The 6,708-nt window shown below is 39.4% G+C and overlaps 1 non-coding gene across 1 annotated transcript; it reads left to right on the top strand.

Moving 5' to 3' along the window:
- Positions 1-1,298: 1,298 nt before the first annotated feature.
- On the top strand, positions 1,299-1,402 carry LOC117082885. Its single transcript, XR_004436813.1, has one exon. It is a non-coding gene; the product is annotated as a U6 spliceosomal RNA (small nuclear RNA).
- Positions 1,403-6,708: the final 5,306 nt, after the last annotated feature.

Raw genomic sequence — 6,708 nt, 5'->3', positions numbered from 1 at the left:
TTTTTAACATCATCGTGGAGTAGCAAGATAATGGTCAATGCCTTCAAGGTTCTAGTGGAGAAAGACTTCTAACCTGGAATTCTATACCTAGCCAAACTGTCATAAATTGATGCAGGAAAAAATATTTTTACAGAAGCACCCTTACTATTTCACTGAGGGGTGTCTTCCATCAAAATGAAAGAGCAAATCAAGAAAGAGGAAGAAGGAATTCAGAAAAAAAAAAAAGGAGGAAATTGAAGAGAATATCATATGATAGGAGATCTCTGAAATGCCCAAGGAACAGTCCTTGAAGTTCTTTTCTTTTTTTTCTTACTGATGTTTTTATTTTTACCATCCTCATGGATACCATGGATGAAGCTCTTTTCTATCAACAACTCACCACGAAATTATTACCTTTTTTCAAATTGAGTATATGAAACTGTGCATATTTAAAATGTACAATTGTATAAGTTCTGATGTGTACATCAATCACCAAAATCAAGATACTAAATATGTTTGTCACCTCCAAAGTTTTTATGATGCATCTTTGTATCCCTCCCTCTTCTTCTTTTCTGCCTCTGCTCCATTCCCAACCCAGGCCCTAGGCAAGCACTTATCTGCTTTCTATAACCATAGATATTTGTATATTCTAAAAAATATTATAAGGGGAAGATACAGTATGTATTCTGTCTGACTTCTTTTAATCTGCTTAATTGAGTTTCATCCATGTTTTTGCATATATTGATAGTTTTGTTTTTTGAGATAGGTTGTTGCTTAGGCTGGAGTGTAGTGGCATAATAATGGCATAGTTCAATATTTTATTGCCGAATATTGTTCCATTTTATTAATCATTTGGGTTGTTTCCAGTTTGGGGCTGTTATAAGTAAAGCTTCTGTGACCGATCATATACAAGTCTTTATATGAACATGTGCTTCCTTTTTCTTGGGCAAATGCCTAGGAGTGGAAGTAATGCATCACATAGTATATATATATTTGGCTTTTCAAAAAATTGTCAAATTGTTCTCCAAAGTGGTTTTAAATTTCACTTTCTCATGATATGTATATTAATAGTTCCACTTCCTCCTCACCTTCACCAACATTTAATATCGTCAGGCTTTTAAATTGTAGCCATTTAAAGATGTTACAGTCACTCTTTATAAGAAGGGTGGACCTTCACCCAGGATTTGTTTCAGATTCCAGTATTGATAATGCCACGCACACACACAGACACACACCCCAAAAGATGCGAAAGGACTTGTTACATAATGAGTCTCTGAGAAGATAGGGAAGGCTTCCCAGCTGGTTTGAAAATGGTTTGGGTGCTCGCTTCAGCAGCACATGTACTAAAATTGGAGTGATACAGAGAAGATGAGTATAGACCTGCACAAGATGACAGCCAATTCGTGAAGCATTCCATATTTTAAAAAATGAAAATAAAAAGAAAATGGCTTGAGAGGCTGGGTACAGTGGCTCGGGCCTGTAATCCAAGCACTTTGGGAGGCCAAGGCAAGCAGATTGCTTGGGCCCAGGAGTTCAAGACCACCTTCGGTAACAGTGAGACCTTGTCTCCACAAATAATAATTTATGTGTCTTTTTTTTTTTTTTTTTTTTTTATACAGGGTCTTGCTCTGTCGCCCAGGCTGGAGTGCAGTGGCATGATCAGGGCTCACTGCAGCCTCGAATTCCTTGGCTCAAGCAATCCTTCTGCCTCAGCCCCCCAAGTACCCCTAAGTAGCTGGCACTATGGGCACACACAACCATGCCTGGCTAATTTTTCTGAATTTTAATAGAGATGGGGTTTTGCTATGTTGCCCAGGCTGGTTTTGAACACCTGAGCTGAAATGATCCTCCTGCCTCAGCCTCCCAAAGTGCTAGGATTACAGGCGTGAGCCACTGTACCTAGCCTGCAAATAATAATTTTAAAAAATTAGCCAGGCATGGTGGCATGTACCTGTGGTCCCAGCTACTCAAGAGACTGAGGCAGGAGGATCACTTGAGCCGGGGAGGTCAAGGCTGCAGTGAGCCACTATTGTGCCACTGGACTCCAGCTTGGGTGACAGAGTGAGACCTCATCTCAAAACAACCACCACAAAGAAAATGGCTTGAGAGAGCAAGGGAAGGAGATTGGCTTGGGGATTCAATGGTGATTAAGAGGCGGGTTAAGAAGTGAAGATTCTTAAACATAGGTCAGGGTTGTGTGGTTTAAACTTCCCACTGGCATTGAAGAAGGGAACGCCAGTTTTCTTATCAGCTTTCCCAGTTGTTTGGCAGGAGAGGGAGAGCTGAGCTTCAAAGCTAGCTACCAAAATCAAAATTGAAGTCAGATACTTTATTACAAATGAGCATGTAATGGGGTCTGATTTTGGTGTTAATCTGCATTTCCCTGGTAACTAATGATATTTACCATCTTTTCACCTGCTTACTGGCCATATTTACATCTTTTTAATTGAAGTGTTTGGTCAAATCTTTTGCATTAAAAAATGAGTTATCAAAGTAATAAAAGCCATATATGACAAACCCACAGCCAACATCGTACGAAATGGGGAAAAGTTGAAAGCATTCCCTCTGAGAACTGGAAAAAGACAAGGATGCCCATTTTCACCACTTCTATTCTGTTCTATTCAACATAGTACTGGAAGTCCTAGCCAGAGCAATCAGACAAGAGAAAGAAAGAAAAGGCATCGAAATTGGAAAAGCGAAAGTCAAACTGTCACGGTTTGCTGATGATATGATTGTATACGTAGAAAACCCTAAAGACTCATCCAAAGCTAGATCTGATAAATGAATTCGGCCTCAGGATTCAAAATTAGTAGGATTGCTTTACACCACCGATCAAGTTGAGAATCAAATCAAGAACTTAATCTCCTTTACAGCAGCTGAAATAAAATAAAATAAAATACTTAGGAATACACTTAACCAAGGAGGTGAAAGATCTCTACAAGGAAAACTGCCAAACACTGCTAAAAGAAATCATAGATTTCACAAATGGAAACACATCCCATGCTCGTGGATGGGAAGAATCAATATTGTGAAAAATGACCATGCTGCCCAAAGCAATCTACAGATTCAGTGCAATTCCCATGAAAGTATCATCATCATTCTTCACAAAACTAGAAAAACCCTAAAATTCATATGGAACCAAAAAAGAGCCTACATAGCCAAAGCAATGCTAAGCAAAAAGAACATATCTGGAGGCATCACACTACCTGACTGCAAATTATACTAAGGCTATATTTACCAAAATGGCAAGGTACTACTGGTATAAAAATAGCCACATAGACCAATGGAACAGAGTAGAGAAGCCAGAAATAAACCCAAATACATACAGCAAACTGATCTTCGACAAAGCATACAAAAACATAAATTGGGGAAAGGGTACCCTATTTCATAAATGGTGCTGGGAAAACAGGTGAGCCACATGTAGGAGAATGAAACTGGATCTGCATCTCTCACCTTATACAAAAATCAACTCAAGATAGATCAAAGACTTAAATCTAAGACCTGAAACCGTAAACATTCTAGAAGATAACATCAGAAAAACTTACCTGGACATCAGCTTATGCAAAAACTCATGACTAAAATCCCAAAAGCAAAAGCAACAAAAGTAAAAATAAATAAATGGGACTGAATTAAACTAAAAATCTTATGCACAGCAAAAGAAATAATCAGCAGACAACCCATAGAGTGGGAGAAAATATTCACAAACTATTCACCCAACAAAGGACTAGTATCCAGAAGCTACAAGGAACTAAAACAAATCAGCAAGAAAAAACAAATAATCCTATCAAAAAGGGGCAAAAGGACATAAATAGAAAATTCTCAAAAGAAGGCGTACAAATGGCCAACAAGCATATGAAAAAACACCCTGGCTGGGCGCGGTGGCTCAAGCCTGTAATCCCAGCACTTTGGGAGGCCGAGACGGGCGAATCACGAGGTCAGGAGATCGAGACCATCCTGGTTAACGCGGTGAAATCTTGTCTCCTGCAGGAGAATGGCGGGAACCCGGGAGGCGGAGCTTGCAGTGAGCTGAGATCCGGCCACTGCACGCCAGACTGGGTGACAGAGCAAGACTCCGTCTCAAAAAAAAAAAAAAAGAAAAAACACCCAATATCACTAATTATTAGGGAAATGCAGGTGAAAACCATACTGAGATACCACCTTACTCCTGCAGTAATGGCCATAAGTAAAAAGTCAAACAACAGTCGATGTTGGTATGGATGTGGTGAAAAGGGAACACTTTTACACTGCTGATGGGAATGCAAATTAGTCCAACTGCTATAGAAAACAGTGTGGAGATTCCTTAAAGAACTAAAAGTGGAACCACCATTTGATCCAGCAATCCCACTATTGGGTGTCTACCCAATGAAAAGAAGTCATTATATGAAAAAGATCCATACACACGTATGTTTACAGCAGCATGACTCGCAATTGCAAAGATATGGGACCAATCTAAGTGCCCATCAACCAAAAAATGGATAAAGAAAATGTGGTGTATATATACACCACAGAATACTACTCAGCCATAAAAGTAATGAAATAATGTCTTTTGCAGCAACTTGAATGGACCTGGAATGGACTTGAATAGACCATTAGTCTAAATGAAGTAACTAGGGAATGGAAAACCAAATATCATATGTTCTCACTTACAAGTGGGAGCTATGCTATGAGAACACAAAGCCATAGAATGATACACTGGACTTTGGGGACTTGGTAGGGAGAAGGTTGGGGGTAGTGAAAGATACAAGGCTACATATTGGTACTGCTAAGGTGACAGGTATGCTAAAATCTCAGTAATCACCACTGAAGAACTTATCCAGGTAACCAAAACCCACTTGTACCCCCAAAACTATTGAAATAAAAAAAATGAGTTCTCACTGAGTTTTGAGTATTATTCGTATGTTCTGAATGCAAGTCCTATATCAGATAGATAATTTGCAGGTATTTTCTCCCAGTTTGTAGCTTATCTTTGAAGTCTGTCATCAGTGTTTTTTGAAGAGCAGAAGTTATTAATTGTGATGAAATCCAGTTTAATCATCTTTTTCTTTTCTAAGTCATGATTTTGGGGTCCTATCTTTGCCTAACTCAAGGCAGCAGATTTTCTCATTTATTTTCTTCTAGATGTTTTATGGTTTTACATTTTACATTTAGGTCTATAGTTCTTCTGAAGTTGATTTTTATATTTGATAAGGAGTATGGAATAAAGTTCTTATGGGATACAGCAAAAGCAGTTCTAAGAGGAAAGTTCATAGCTATAAATGCCTACATTAAGAAAAAAGAGACTGGGTGCGGTGACACACCCTGTATCCCAGCACTTTGGGAGCCCTAGGTGGGCGGATCACTTAGGTCAGAAGTTCTAGACCAGCCTGGAATACAAAAATTAGCAGAGCATGGTGGTGTGCGCCTGTAATCCCAGCTACTTAGGAGGCTGAGGCAGGAGAATCACTTGAGCCCAGGAGGCCGAGGTTGCAGTCGGTAGAAACTGCACCACTGCACTCCAGCCTGGATGACAGAGAGAGACTCCATCTCAAAAAAAAACAAAACAAAAAAAAGAAAGATCTCACAAAACAGCCTAACTCTACACCTAAGAGAAATTGAAAAGGAACAAACTAAGCCCAAAGTCAACAGAAGCAAGGAAACAACAATCTGAGCAGAAATCAAGGAAACCCAGATGACGAAAACAATTGGAAAGATCAGTGAAACTAAGAGTTGTCTTTTGAAAATCGAAATAAGATTGGCAAACCTTTAGTTAGACTAAGAAAAAGAGAGGACTTTGCAGGACAGTGGCCTCTTCAGAGTGGTCTTGAACCACCCAGTTTTTTCCCTGTCTCACTTGCAGTTCTCAAGAATAACTATAGAATGTGGTAGGAATGCATTACCCTGAGGCAGGAAGAAATTGCCTGAAACAATCTGCACCTTAGTCCTGTCCTTCCTAGGGAATGTAACATTGTAAGTTAGGGAGAAAGTACCTGGGACAGCCTGGGCATTTTGTCCTCCCTCCCCTGGAATCAGGATGTCCTTCAAAGCTTTGCCCAGCGTGTCATGCGGTCCTTGAGATATGTAACCTGAGGTGGGCTGCGTTTCAAGGTCCCTCAGCTGTGGTGCAAACGAGGACCATGCAGTCCAGATATTATCTATCCCATCCCATGCAGCTTTAATGAATGTTGGGGGACTGGCTCACAAGGGATCCTAGGCTTTTTTGATTGGCCCCTTGCTGTGTATCTGGAAGCAATCCATCTGCTTCATATAACATGTGTTTGTTCTGTCTTACCAGACTCAGGGAAATGGTAATTATAGACTCAAACAAATAAAATTAGCAGTGAAAGAGGAGAGCTTACAACTGATGCCACAGAATATACAAAGGATAATAGACTAGCATAAATAATTATATGCCAACAAATCAGATAACCTAGAAGAAATGAACAAATTCCTAGAAACATACGTACAAACTAGCAAGACTAAATTATGAAGAAATAGAAAATCTTAACAGACCAATAACAAATAAGGAGATTAAATCAGCAATCAAAAACCTCCCAACAAAGAAACGCCCAGGACCAGATGACCTCATTGGTGAATTGCATCACTCTTTTAAAGAAGAATTAACGTCAATCCTTCTTAAACACTAACAAAAAATTGAAGGGGAGAGAATGCTTCCCAACTAATTTTATGAGGCTAGCATTACCCTGATACCAAAGCCAGAAAAAGACATTACAAAAAAGAAAATCAAAGACC

This window comes from Trachypithecus francoisi, unplaced genomic scaffold (genome assembly GCF_009764315.1).
Source record: "Trachypithecus francoisi isolate TF-2019V2 unplaced genomic scaffold, Tfra_2.0 Lachesis_group9, whole genome shotgun sequence".
Classification (NCBI taxonomy): domain Eukaryota; kingdom Metazoa; phylum Chordata; class Mammalia; order Primates; family Cercopithecidae; genus Trachypithecus; species Trachypithecus francoisi.
Note: the sequence above shows the minus strand (reverse complement) of the source record. Positions and strands in the feature narration are given on the sequence as shown.